This window comes from Typopeltis vanoorti, chromosome 12 (genome assembly GCF_054136105.1).
Source record: "Typopeltis vanoorti isolate ZY-2024b chromosome 12, IOZ_Tvanoo_1.0, whole genome shotgun sequence".
In the NCBI taxonomy this organism is placed as follows: domain Eukaryota; kingdom Metazoa; phylum Arthropoda; class Arachnida; order Uropygi; family Thelyphonidae; genus Typopeltis; species Typopeltis vanoorti.
Genome location: NC_143560.1, coordinates 53808039 through 53823759, shown reverse-complemented (window position 1 = coordinate 53823759; position 15721 = coordinate 53808039). Strand labels below are relative to the sequence as shown.

Here is a 15721-nt window from a genome sequence, read left to right as displayed (position 1 = left end):
TTTATTGATATAAGTCTGGATAAGAGCAAACCCACTTTCACTTGCTTACAGAAACCTCACAAAATCTTACGCAGGTGATGATTACACTCTTCCCAATGGTAGAAAGAGATAAATAAAAAAAAAGAAAGAAAAAGTATAAAAAAGATAGTGCAACGAATTCTAGTACTGTAGTCATAAGTCTTCCATCCAGTTGAAAAGGTTTATTGGGATTAATGCTGGGTTTCTACTTCTCAAAAGTATTTTCATTTTTTATAGATAATGATCCGACATTTCGGAGAAGGTGATGGAACCATTAGACAGTGTGCTGCCATCTTCTGGTGAGACTTTGAACTAGAAGTACCACAAAGGTAAAAATGTATAATAAAGACGATATGTTTTTTGAGTATATTACACGTTTGATGTGCCAAAAAAAGAGACTGATCATATTAGTTTATAGTTTTGTGAATGAGGATCCATAAGCAGTGATGCTTATGAAATAAACCACACAAAGACAGGCTTACTTCATAAGCATAGCAGAATATTCATTCATAATTGTAGTTATCAAAATATGTGACTATAACTTCAGTTCTAAGTACTGTTTTAAATTATATATTTTTTCTATTTATCCTTTCCGATGTTCATACCATTGATTTCAAAGTAGAGTGATAACAAAACCTATATTCGATCTATCAATTCTCTTTTTGCTTGCTTGTTGCCCACGAATTCCAATTTTAAGATCCAAACGTTCCACAGACTCTGAGTTGAAATAAAAACGTGAAAAAAAAAAAAAAAAAAACAGAGTGGCACACCAGGCTCACCTTCTATTTCTTGTCCGAAAAAGTCTCATTGCTTTCCCAACACATCTAAAACCACCAGAGGCTGCAATTCTCGCGAGCCAGAAATATTTCAATGTTGCTATTCTGTGCCACTTCTTGCTCTCAGCCATGAAACAGCTCGGTGCCGTTACGAACGAACTACCTCCGTAGACACATTTCAGAAGACAGTTTGCCACTGACATTCCATTCGATCTGTCCTCGTGATCTGGCTTACAGCAGAGGGTGTTCGCCGAAGATATTTGTTGCCAGAGTTCTTTAATGGTATTCGGATTCCGATCATAAATCTTATAAGGGTTTATGTGCCTCCCCTTACCTTTTTTATTATATAACTTGAATTTTTTGAAGCTAAAAAGATGGCACTGCGTATTTTTTTAGTTTCCCTTTTTTTTTTTTTATGTCGCAGTTGTCATAGCAACGGAAATTTACTACGTAGATTTTTTTTTTTTTATGTATTATTGGAATAGCATGCGCACAAAACACGATAAGAAGCAAGAATGCGCTTGTTTGGTGTGATCTCGTTACCATGACAATTAAAAACAATACTTTTTTTTTTTTTTTTCATTTATTCCATCTACTGTGGATACGTTTGTACTTTTGTTTTGACCAGACGTTTACAAGAGTAAACTGCGCAATTACATCACGTGTTTGTAACCGCTAATTTTGTTAGTGTGAAACCATTAACGTACAACGTTGGAGCTCGTAGCAACTCTCCGGAGGTCAGTTAATGACCAACGTCGAGAGAGGGCATTGCTCGTTGTGAACACGACAAGAACGAAGCGGGGGACCTTGACGAGAAGTATTTTCGATCAGCAGGAACTCGTTGATAAAAGTTGGCGAACTTGACCAACGCCTATCACGATTACTGACGTGCACAAACACTTGAGGAGAAAAGTAGGTGGGGGGGGGGGTGAGAAAATGGGTGGGGAGTTGACAGCTATTTCCGAGAGCGTTACTTCTTTTACTGCTGTAACAACGAGAAGGCGAACAACGATGATGAAAACATCGACCGGTAGAGGGCGCTAAACGAAACTTGCACTTTTATAGTGTTGGCAATTCTTTAATTTTGGACACTTACTGTGACGCAAGAAAGCTGCTTACAGAATTTCCTTGCAAACAGCGGAAGCACTTCGACAGTTCATACGGCACGCTGTTCATCCATCTAAATACGTGACCTTCGACCTGAAGGCCTTCGTGAAGCGTTCGTCGTCTAATTGAATTTCTTGCATTAGCTCCCGTGAACCATTTATATTCGTTTCCGAGATGCGTTTCAGACATGGGCGAGGATAAACAAGGATTGTCAGTGGCGCCCTCTGCAGCTGACAGAGCCAGAGAACGAAAGGTGTTTATCACGTGGCAGCCTCCATAAAGAGGCCGTAATATGTTTACACTATGGATCAAGCACGTGATCACTACCGACAGTTTATTTAATTAGGAAATAATGCGTCGTAGCATTCCTTCACCCGTCCATCCCTTTGATCGAGTCGCCTTCTAAGGAATAAATTCTTGAGTCTTTCGTGTGTTCACAATTTGGGATATTTTTCAATGAAGGAAAAATATTTGATGCACTCGTCAATTCATTGGGATAAAGAAAGGGCTCGTGCAACTAACAACACAGTCGTTTACGCCTCGTAAAACAGATAAGATCGGTCTAAGTAGACGCCATTGAACATATCTGCTATGCGCACGCACGCACACACACACACACACAAAGTGACCACCGAGGAAATTAGATATTCCATTACCATATAGACGAAGGCCGTTGGTGGGATCTTGCTTAGCAGAACTTGTATCCGATTCTATTAAATGTCCTGGGAATGCTGGGAGCTCCGATCTACGTTTGTCCAAATTATTCCACGGAGAGATAGGTGTTAGAAGCTAGAGGAGCTTTTTTAACTAGCTTTTTTTGCATTCAAGTTGCTTAAGATATTTTCATTTGTAGTTAGTCGAAAATGATGGAAATCATTGAGTGTAAAAGCCCGTGATGTGGCTGAAAGAGATTGCATCGAATGCACAAGAATGAGTGCAGAAATACGCATGCGTATAGCATTATAGCATACACATTGTTTAGCGTTATTGTTGACAGATGCTATGAAATTAAGAAATCTGCATGATGCCTTACAGAATTATTAAATGGTTCTATGCCATTTATAAAGGTGAATTTAAATATTCCGATTCACTCGATCTATTCGCATTCAACCAACACACCAGCATTTTTTTCTTTGTTCTAGTATTTAATTTATTGGGTATCGTCAGAGTCTGTGTTATTCACCTAATTGAAGAGAAAAATGATTCACATAAGGCAGTACTAGATTGTCTCCAGTATCGCACCGAACTATTTTTTTTTTTTTTTAATTTTGGCATCCTCTTCAATAAGAACATCATAATTTAAATACATCTCTAGAATATTTTTTTCGCAGTACAAACAAACAAAAAACTTAATTAGAGTTTCCAGGCAATGAGAATTCTCAGCGGGTGAGGGAAAATCCTCCCTCAAATATTACAAAACGCTAGCACACCCAGCGACACTGACAGGGAGAAAAAAAAAAAAAAAAAAAGGTTTTTTTTTTTTTTTTTTTTTTCCCCCCTGCAGATTTTTATTAAGGTTGGTGGCATTCGAAATTAAACATTCTTTTATTTAGCTGTGCTCGACAGGACATCGTTCATCTTCGGCCTCCCTTGTTTATGGAATTAATTAGTTTACGAACAGCATACTTAATTAAGTTCATTTCGTATACGGACGACAAATGGAACCAGCCTGTCGGTGACATATATTAACTGTTTTCTGCATCACCACTACGATAAATAACCACATAGAGGGCGCTGAAGACGCGTCGTTGGCATCAAGCTAAGTGTGATTAATCCGTGTAAAGCTATGTTTCATTTGACGTTTTTCTTTAAACATATTTTTTAAAAATCTATTGCTAAATATAATTCAATTCTCTTTTATGAAATATTAAAGCATATGCTGGCATTCCTATGCTGCTCCAACAAAATGGAAATACCTCTTTTACGGACAATGCAAATATCCTGGTAACAATCGAGTAGTTTAATTCAGTATCGTGCGATCTGTGCTGTAGTTAATCGGACTCTTGGAGAAATGGCTATTGTGGCGTTTTATTCACAGAACAAACCTGTAGTCGTTTGCATTAAAAGTTAAACTGATCATTAAATGCGGCCAAACGTGTAGCTCTTCATTGTTGGCTGATCGTACTGGTACGGTTGCCTTGGATACGATGTCGCTATTAATCAGAGTTATTGTAGCATGCATAATCAAATGTCTGTTATAGAGAGAAAGTTAAGCGTGGGTTTTCGTTTTGTTAATATTAAAGAATAGGTATTGTTTTCGTTTCATAAAGTGTGCCTTGTTGCGCCATGAGAATAAATTGTACGGAAAAAAAGATGGAACTTAAATTGACCAGTGAACTTTCCCTTTGTTTTTCCTATGTTGTCATTGAAGCGAATCGGTTATACCGAACAAGATTTTGTGTACGTAATTTCAAATTACCTTATTTGTCAACTAAAACGCAGTTATAACTAAAGATAATTTCTTTAAGCAACCTTAAGCGAATAATAATTTAACAAAAATAAATAAATAGTCAATTTATAAATAAATAAATAATTAGCATGAGACGTTGACTACATGAATGTGAAATTAATTAATATTAATTAAATATAAGTAATAATTAATATTATCACTTATAAACGTTTATATAGAATAAAGTATTATACTGATCAGAATTTAATTATTGAGAATATTCTACTGAGTATTAACTTTTATATTTCTCAAGCAGTTTCAGTGTGTAATGGTATTTTCGTGAAAAATTCAATGATGTCACCATTTCAGTAGAAAATAAAGCAAATATGCTAAGCAGTGTCCATCCATTCCACACACAGGTTTTTATTTGTTGACACTGACGGATATGACGTAATTCTTTTGTGAAACATACAAGCAAAATTATACTTCCGGGATATTTATGAGTAAATGAATTATAGAACAACTAAAGGGTGACGCAATGATCCATGTTGCCATAGATACAGTAGATTTCTTTGCGTGTAAGTTTAAAATCTCCCTGACTACTCATGTCATAGCACAAGAGCAAAATGGGCTCTGTGTTCTTTTCATGAATTCGAGTTTAATTTACCTCACAAATATTATTTTGAGCTGTATTTTAGTGCATCGTACGGATAACCCAACAGCAGTTCGACAAGATTCCAAGCGGTATGAAGTTCCAGATAACTAAATGCATCGTACATCAGTAGTATGTATACACGAAGGCATCGTTGACATTAATCCATCTCCAATCAGAATAAAATCATAAATGAAGAAGAAATTGCCAAGGCAACGAAAGAGGCAGTGGAGCCGATCGTTGCCAATACCTTTCGAAATAGCCAGGAGCAATGGAAAAGGAAAAGAAACACACCTTCTGTCGCAACTCGCCTTTGACGGAAGAAGAAAAGCACATAAAAAGAAATAAACGCAACAAAGGGTTGAGTGGGCGCACTTTCGCCCCATCAGACACTGCAGATCAGCAGCTGCGTGAGGGGAGTGAGAAAAGAGTCTCGTGCTTTACCTTTTGTTTTGCTTATAACGAAGACGAAACAGCACGAGGTTGCAGCACTCCTTAAATTCAACGAACGCGCAGCGATATGGACAAAAGGGGTGGTCGAATAGAAAAGAACTAACGAACGCACCCGCCTTGAAAGGAAGAACATCGTTGCTCATCAGGTGAACCTTCTTGTGCACTTTTCTTTACTTTTCTAGTTCTTTGAACCCGCGCTTTAGAAATCTCTCTGCTTTTTTTTTCTTTTTCCGTGCTTTTTATTTCCTTTAAATTTTTGTTTCTTGTTATAGTTTTATGAGGTCTGTATTGTTATTATTATTATTATTATTAGTAGTAGTAGTAGTAGTATGAGGGTGTGCTAAAAAGTTGTGATAATCACCACGAAGGAATTTAGCTGGAACCATTAAACTTACACATTATTCTCCACATTCTCCACGAAGTTATCCACTTGTTACAATGCTGCTGCATCATTTGCAATCCTCTGAGAAGAAATAAAATGTTTCCCTTGTTGCACAAACCAGTCATCAACTGCAAATGACCTCATCGTCTTTGGTAAATTTTGTTCCTTTCAAGTGTTTCTTTAAATTAGGGAATAGGAAATCGTTAGATGGGGCCAGGTCTTGTAAATAGGGTGGGTGAGGCAGACATTGAAAGCCCGAGTGTGTATTGTCTGTAATAAATTTAGTTTGATCCTTTATCCAAGTGTAAGCCAACAAAGTTTGCGCCTGAAAATATCTTCAGGACTGAGGTAAGGTAGTGCAACACCAGGCAACTCTGAGCAAAGGTGGACCAAGCTCTCATCACTTCTTGTCTCGGTATCTCCCATAAAGCAAAGCACATCTTCTTGCAGACATGTAAACGGCTATGCATTAAGGGAAGGGCCACTACCCAGACCGGTTTCGACCTTTATTGAGGTCTGTTCAGTGGGAGCCAGGCCCATAGGTGATACCAAGGTTGAAGCAATGCAGAAGTCCTGTTTACCTATACGAGTTGCCAACAGATGTACCACCTTATTATTGAATTACTCTGGATTTAGAGAAAGATGTTGGAAGTTTATTTTGCACTTAGTTAGACTATAATAAATTTAGTTTAATCCTTTATCCAAATGTAAGCACTTGGATAAAACACTTGCGTATTGTCTGTTGTTTCATAAGCATTGTGAGCATTTGCGTTGTCCTGCAAAAGCAACACACCTCTACTCAATTTCCCGTTGCGTTTTTCCTTCAGTTCCTTCAGAAATGCTGAATAAACTGCTGTTGTAACTACCACTTTCACCTTTTTTAAGATACTTGGTAAGGATTACACCACCACATCTCGAACAACAACGGCAAGAACTTTTTCTGCTGACTTTTTGGGTTCGGAACTTCTTTGGCCGTGGAGGACCTTTGTGTCTCCACTCCGTTGACTTCCTTGGGGCATAGTGATGAAGCCATTTTTCAATAGTCACAATACGAGCCGAACATTTGCATCTGATTTCTCAAAATGATCCAATATCCCTTGAGATGACAGCATACATTCTCTCCTTTGGTCGGCATTCAAACATTTGAGAACCCACTTCGCTGAGAGATTCTGCATGTCCAGATGTTGGCGGATAACAACCTCAAATGCTTCCTAGAATATCCCCAGAGGCTTCGCAATGTGTTTGCTGGTATCCGTCTATCATCAAGGATCATGGCTTGCACTGCATCGAGGTTTTCAGGTGTGATCGCTATGGAAGGTCTTCTTCCTGACCTGGGAACATCTAGTGCCTGAAGATGCCCAGTTTTAAACTTGGCCACCCATCTGGCAGCTGCTGGGGGGCACAGTCCCCTAAAGTCTCCCCCAAAGTTTGGTGAAATCTTAGTTGCGGACGTTTTTTTCAGCACGAAACGTCACCAGGATATTTACATCTATCGAATTATTAAAACTGTCCATTTGGTATTGTTTTTATTGTTGGTGGGGGGGGATGATATTTGCATGATAAACAAAATGTTTGTTTGTTAGATCTTTTAAAAACTCTTTAACAAGAACAGCCGTGCATTTCTTTGAAGAAATCTGTGTGCAACATCTTTTTTTTCGCCCAACATTAAACTTCTTCGTTCACACTCTTTTAAGATGACACCAAGATATCGCTTTCATGAATATATAATACTTCCACACTTATCCTCCGATAATAGATTTTTCTTGCGTCATGATAGAAATTTGTTTTACAAATATTTATAATTACTGCTGATCATCGGGATTTATCAAGTGAATTAGTGAAATAGCTGGTGGCTCCCTCTAGATAATGAGTGGTGGAATGTATTAACCTAAATGTACACAAACAAGTGCAGGTTGAACACAGACAGAAGCAGAGTTAAACCAAAGCGGAAATCTTGAACAAGAAAGTCCAGTGTTTTTGAAATTCTTCTCAAGAAAGGCAGCAAACTCCTTTGTCTGTTTTCCTCGCATCCGATGCATAATGTATCCCAAACCTTCTGTTTTTGTTTGCGTTGCCAACGTCAGTCAAAGTTGCACAACTTCTACCGGAGACTTTGAAAGTTTATGTAAGCTTCAATCAATTCCAGATTAAAATTTTAAATTTGAACCGTGACAGGAGGGATATCGTTTATGCATATTTAGAAATGAATTCAGGGAAAGTTTCTTCAACTTTCTCTAGTTTTGAAAGGAAGAAAAGTCTCGAGAATTATTTCTTTGAAATAAAGAGAAAAAAAAAAGTTCATTTTTTTTTACTGTTCTTAAAAGAGCGATGCTTAAAATAGATAAACATCAAAACTATGAATAAGATGAGTTTGTTGAACGAATGGATATTCAGATCTTGAGTAGGTCAGTGGAAATGTGCGAAATAGTAGTCGTCAAGCGATATACGGCAGCGCGTTTATACACTTCAGAATGCGAGCTTGCAATTCCACCTATTCAAAGATTAGCGTACAAAAGATTTTGCTTTCACAATTTCTAATTTACAGTTAATAGTTTTTGAACATACTATTAAAACAAAATGTGTACGTTATACACAAAATATTTGGTCTTAAAAGAATATTTAGCGTGTAACGTACCAGATCTTTTAACAAAGATGTTTCACCACTTTTAAGGCGTATCAAATTATGAGTTTGCGATCCTCGTGAATATCGCTATTGTAAGCACAGGCTACTCCACACGTTGAGTTTGAGAATGAAAATTTGCGCACAAAATGTTTTTAATATGCACATGGACCGGCTTAAATGCATAAATTAGAGGGAATATTGCTTATATATTTGGCCTCTTCCACCTTGAGCGCGCACATTTTAAAAAAGTTTGGATTATATCTATCAGGCTAGTTTGAATGGTTTCGATTGCATTTTAATTGTCAATTTAGTGTTGTCTTGATGATAAAGTACAGGGTCTGTGGGAGGGGAGTTGTTTATGCAAATTCGGGTCGTTTTCCTTCGGTATTTCCAACTTATTGTCGTTACGTCCAATCTAATTGTGTCCGTACTGTATTGAGTGGTACAATAAACAGTACCATAGCTGATTGTATCCATTAGGAAATGTTTCATTTAATACCGTATGTTTTATAGCAAGCACACCTGTGACATTAAATAAAACATTTCCTAATTTCTGTTTAGTTATTTGAATTTTTTTTTTTTTTAATGTTGTATTTAAATGTTGTCCGCGCGGTTAGCCTAGTGGCTAAGCACTTCGCAACCGTATGTCTGGAAAAAGAGGGTCCTTGGCTTGATTCCCATCGCCGAAGTGAGGACTTCAGGATCTTTCTCAGCCTCAGCCATAGTCAAGTACAAGATGCAAATAATTCGTCAATCTCACGCACATTCAATGCGCCATCTGTGGTAGTGATGTACCTGTATGGGTTTTTCATTTATCCCAATGCAGAGAGCTACGCAAGAGACAGTGCAACAGCGGGCAACTAGTGCGAAAGGTCGAGTAAGCTACATGCATTTCCCCGCCTTTCAGAAATCAGTTAAATATCTTGGGAAGGGAGGTGGGGGGAAGAACGAAACGAAGCCCGTATCAGATATCGAATTGACAACAGATGCTATACTTTTCGCTTCTCGGCCTTTTTACTAAGTTAAGAGTGTAGTATCTGTTCTTATCAGCTTAATATCTGATACGGCCTACACACAGTACATATTATATTCTGTATATATTATGTAGAAGGTTTTTTACCTTGGGTATAATATACGTTAAAGATACGAAGCTATTTTAAACCTGGTTTTAATCCATTTCCCAAGTAAGCAAACAGACAAGTAAGTCAAGTTTGTGCCTGCAAGTGTTGCAAGTCTAGCTGACCCGCAAGTAGTGCAAGTCTTAGGCAACTCGTGGTAAAGGTGGAATAAGATCTGATCACTATTCTTAGTATTTACCCTTAATGCAAAGCACATCTCCTTGAGGAGATGTATGATGCTATGCATTAAAGGCAAGGGGGCCACTACCCAGACCGGTTTCGACCTTTATTGAGGTCTCATTAGTGGGAGCCAGGCTCTGTATTACTTAAACCTTGGTATTTCTAAGCCTGGCTCCCACTGATGAGACCTCAATAAAGGTCGAAACCGGTCTGGGTAGTGGCCCCTTGCCTTTAATGCATAGCATCATACATCTCCTCAAGGAGATGTGCTTTGCATTAAGGGTAAATACTAAGAATAGTGATCAGAGCTTATTCCACCTTTACCACGAGTTGCCTAAGATTTGAACTACGTTCAGGCGCAAACTTGACTTACTTGTCTTTTTGCTTACTTGGGAAATGGATTAAAACCAGGTTTAAAATAGCTTGGTATCTTTAACATATATATATATATATATATATATATATATATATATATATATATATATATATATATATATATAGAGAGAGAGAGAGAGAGAGAGAGAGAGAGAGAGAGAGAGAGGTTTCAAAAACTCTACACTAGACTACTTAATGCGTCCTGAGGTATTGTGGACGAAGTAGACAGAATAACGTCTGGAGGTCAGCGACCGAGCGAGGTAATAACGTTGATCCAGGGATAAGGGGGATGGGGAGCTGCGTTTCAAGTAAATCCACAAAAGTCCCAGCAGGTTCAAATGAGGACAATACGGCAGCCCTGGGAGAATACAGAAGCCTTGGATATGCTCGTACCATGCTTGCGCCAATGCGAGCCTTGTCACACGAGGTCTTGTTTTGCTAGAAGTGTTGAGATCCACCATGTCTCATTATCACCACCGTGTGAGGCAATATTGGACCTAAACAATACCCCAGATAAGAGGAGTCAAGGTGTGTTGAATGGAGAAAAGAGTACCCACTTATGTCCACGAGACTAATCTCCATACCAGGATACCACCACCAGGGACTTCGCCAGATTAGGTCGCGCTCTGAGGCAAACAAATAAATATCGCCCCTGATGGATTATAAGATAAAAATATAAGAAACTCTCCAATTGCTATTTTGTTTCTTATTACATGAGAAACATTAATGTAAAACAGATTACATAATAATATTAATTAAATATTTGCTCTAAGGGGATATCGCACAATAAAACTGTTTATAAGCTCTTCTAAATTTAACTTACAAGCCATGTCCGCCTCTATCCATATACTTGCTAAACCATGGGTTATTGCTGTTCGCAAACGATTTTTAATCAGTTTAAGCTTGGAAAAACTTCTTTCTGCACTTGCCACGCTAACAGGAATTGTTAACAATATTCTTAGGGCGATGGTTACGTTAGGATAAATTTCTACAAGATTGTGGTTATATATGTGATAAAATTTGGTGAGGACCACTTTTCTCTTGTATTGTTTTTGAGAGAATTTTTAATTCTTCAAATAAATCTATTGCATCTACACCAGATGTAAAATATCTTGTTGCCCTATTACAGCGCCTACCGCAATATGGCTGAACGAGCGCCCTTAATTGAGCGGCGCCGTGAAGCAGGCTGCCTCTATGCTACATCCTGTCGACAGTACTGACCACCACCACCACTGGCTTATTTCCGGCCAACCGTGCAGTCTTGTTGACTGAAAATGGATTGAGTGGTCGAAACAGTATGGTTCATGCGTGTATATTATGGCTGGTTTGTATCTTGTTTGAAGAAATATTCGGGAGGAAATATCTTTCCAATTCCATATGACACTGATCAACTTAAATCGAACCCTAGTTTAGAAGATGATCTAGATCCACATACTAGAGCGAAAGTTGGGGTACTTGTTTAGAATTAATGACGAGACAACTAAGACCAAGAATAGTCTTAAGTTCTTCTTGGATATGAACTCCAGAACTGCATGGTGGAGAAACGCTAGAGTTGATCCATGCGCAGTGAAACACTTTCAGTAAAATTGATCACCGAGTAGCAGCCAGGGATATGGAATGGGGGAGGGGATATAATGACGAAGAAAATCTCAGTTTGTCTCTTAATTAACTTCGCAAAAGCAAGAAGGAATTAAGAGCTAGTGAAAGTCATTTATATGCAAGCGCCAAACAAAAACACAACCACATTATGGTGTGTGTGTGTGTGTGTGTGTGTGTGTGTGTGTGTGTGTGTGTGTGTGTGTGTGTGTGTGTGTGTGTGTGTGTGTGTGTGTGTGCGCGCACTCACTCGACGCCAGCATTGGGGTTGTTAATGACGAGCTTGAAGCAACCGAAAGAGACGAAGATAAACTTTGGCTCACCTTAAAAGTTCAAGTACCCTGATAAGGCTATTAACTAGCCTTCTCCGTTAGAAATGACACGTGCATTCATTAATTATTGCCGCTTTCTGGTAACGAGACTAAGAACAATGCGGCCAGAAGGATTTCAGAAAAGTTGACGGCAGTGAGCGGGAAATGGATGAAGAATTTCTTTCTTAAGTGGCCGAGTGAGACGAGAGATCGCGCGCGCGGTGAGTAAGAGAGAGCGACTGCATCAGTGACAAGAACACGCACTTAATGAGTGTGCCTATAAGGATACACAGCGTGGAAAATAAATAATTAGTTGCTGCTGTGAAGCCGGATGAGAGCCCGCTAGCTTCCCTACTCACGCATTAAGGAAAGATTTCTCGCGTGGATGGAGAGTGCATCAGGGAATTGAGAGAACCCACAAACACGGAAAAGATGGCGCGTGCAACATTACAGGAAATGAATTTCCTGCATACATTCACAGCGAAGGCGGTTTGTTCTTTTCTCTGTTATGACACAGTCAGGTAAGCCATTAAATGCATTTTCAAGGATTATATGCAGTTTTTTTTTCCTTAATAACTTTTGATGGTCCTATTACAGAAATGTTCATGTTAGCAACTTTTCTCGAATTATTTAACGAGCGATTTCAAGGAAAAAAAAATGAATTACTCGTTTTGTCAAAGTGAATCTCTTTGTTCGTTTTTTCATGCATTCGATGTTCAAGGGGGGGGGGGGTTCAATTTTTTTTTTCTTATTTAAAATCTAAAACTACTTCAACACACTATTTCAAATGTCTTTTGTTGAACCCTTATCGCAGTGGATGATGAAGAAACAATCCGACTGAATATAAATTCAAAAAACGATATTCAAGAGTAACTAAAACGAAGACCTACCTGTTTATATTTTATTAGACGGCAGGGATGACACGATATTTGAAGCCGAACTTGATTGAGACGAAACCCGTAATAAGGAAAAGGGGTTGAGAATGAAGTTCGATCGTGTGAACGTAAATGCGTCTATTCAATACCGAAAATGAAACCAGTAAACGAAGATGATCATCAGTCAAATGAACTATAGGTTTTGAAAGATTAGAAATTAACGAATAAAAAAAAAAAGAAAGAAAATTAGTAAAATAACTAATTGGCAAACAGCATGACAGTGTACTAGTCATTTCTTGGTAAGCATCGTCAGATTATAAACAGAGCAATTATTTTTATTAATTTATATTAAGTCAGACCTAAGTCAGCCATTTTTTTTTATATCACTCACACGTTAGAGGCAGCAGTAGCAGCGTATAAATGCCGTGTGCGGGCTTTGATTGGAAATCAGGGAGATTCTATCACCCAATCAGCCTTACTATTTTTTTATATTGTTTTAATTATGGACGATACGAAATGGAGCGTGAGATCATTTCAATATTATTATATCCTAGATTTTTTTAATATTAATTTTAGGAGGAAGCGTTTGCACAAGTCAGTTTTTGCAATTTTTAATTCCTTTATAATTGACTTGTATTTATATTTTTAAAATATATTAACGAGAGTACTGTGTCAAATCATTAAGTCATTTCCTCAATGGGGGAAAAAAAAAAGGAATTTCATTCCCTAACAAAAATAATTAGCCACAGAATAATTTACAGACAGGATTACTCCTCCTATCATTGTATTAATTAATTCTGAACAAAGTTGTTGGACCGATGACAGCCTATTAGGGGAAGTAATGTCTATCATTACATACACATTGTCAGCTTTATCGTATATGAATTCGTTGTTTCCATCAATACACCAGTGTATATGTATGTGTATAATAGGTCGAATCATCAACTGATAAAGGAGCAGTTTTATTTTGGTATCCAGCTTGCTATTCCTATTGATAAGAGGGTAAAGATGTGCAATGACTCTTGATGCTTTTGTACATGAGGCTTTTATATGCGAACTGAAGATTAGTTTTCTGTCCAACAGTACACCCAGATATTTGGCTTCTGCTTTCCAGGGAATCATGGTATAAAATAGGAAGATGTCATCTTTGGGAGATATGGAGTTTTTAGTGAAGAGCATGGCGATACTCTTCTGAGGGTTTACTTGCAATCTCCATTCCGAGAACCAGTGCTCTAATCTCTGCAGGTTTTCTTGCAGTTTCTTAGTGACAAGGTGCGGTTTAATAGATCTGGTTAGTATAGCTGTGTCGTCTGCGTATAGGGCAATGATGGATGACATTGGATTGTGCGGAATGTCTGCCATGTAAATCGTGAAAAATATCAGTGCCAGTAGGGACCCTTGAGGAACTCCTGCCAAGATGCGTCGCTGGGTAGATAATATATCATTTAATTTGACTTGCATTCGTCTGTCACTAAGAAATGACTTTATAATTTGGACTAGATCTAATGGAATGCCAGATAAAATCAACTTGTATAGTAGTCCAAAGTGCCATAATTTGTCGAACGCCTTTTCTAAGTCAAGAAAAACTGCTCCTGTGTATTGGTGCCAATTGTAACTTTTGATAATGAATTCGATTAGTCTATGAATTTGTTGGGTGGTACTATGAAATTGGCGAAAACCAAACTGTTCTGAAGGAAGGATGTTTAATTTTTTTACTGAAAGGTGAATTCTGGAAAGGATAGCTTTTTCTGCTATTTTGCTCAAATTAGAAATCAGACTTATGGGACGATAACTTTGAGGCTGCTGAGGATCCTTGCCAGGCTTGTATATACGAACTACGTCTGCCAACTTCCACCGCATATCATAAAGACTTCGTACTTGAGCCTTATGTATATTTAGAATTGAAATATTACCAGGTGTCAAAAGTCATTATTAAGAAAATAGCTAAATTGAAAGAAATATATTTGGTATATATTTCAAAATCAACAAACAAAAGTGAATTACATTATTATTTTATACAAATAACTAAATTTTGTCTTGGCTAATGCCAATCAATATGGTATTCGTTTTGCACAAAACAATATTTAGAAACTACTTTCTAAGTAATGGTTTCTTGGGAAACTACATTAGGTAAATATATTTTGAGCTCGTATACATCAGTCAGCGAGAGAAGGATCTGTTAGTGAAGCTGAAATATCTTGAGATTGAAAAAAGTGCAGGAAATAGCCTCGCGCACTTGTATGTGTGTGAGAGTGAGTAAACATAGGTACGCATGCTTTGGATCGTACTGCACACTAGTTCTCAATAGAGGGCAGCACAATATATCAGTTGTATGCCATCATGTTAAATTCTCAACAAATGTAATATTGAAAAAAAAAAATGCTTATTAAAGAAGTTGATTATGAGCATTTAACTTGTAATATAAAACTTTGGCACGCATATCGCGCTAAAATACTGCGAATTTCTGCATATCCGTACATTTGTGGCATAACTCTGAAAGTAGCGTTGAAAACTTAATCACTGAGTCTAAATGGCTCGCCTATTTCGGTCTTGGCAAGTAACTTCATGCTGAAAGGAAAAAAACAAACAACGTGAAATGACTACTCATCTATCTGCGTATACCACCTAGTAGACGCCAGCAGAATCTGTTGTTATTATCCAAATACGAAGCCCGCCGACTATTCTATCTTAAACACACGAAGCTCTTTCTTTACATAGAAAAATTTCTTTTAAATGACATGAATTTAAAAAGTAACCGCAAAAAAGTGCGAAGAAGTTTCTCTAGCGCTAGAAAAAGAAACTCCGTTGTAACAGCGTTTCTTTCTCTACCGCTATATTCCCAGAAGGAGGACCTTTATAAGCTCCG

The 15721-nt window shown here is 37.8% G+C and overlaps 1 pseudogene; it reads left to right on the top strand.

Annotated features, from left to right (window-relative positions):
* The first annotated feature begins 9397 nt into the window (after positions 1–9397).
* On the top strand, positions 9398–9577 carry LOC150100794 (U2 spliceosomal RNA; annotated as a pseudogene).
* Positions 9578–15721: the final 6144 nt, after the last annotated feature.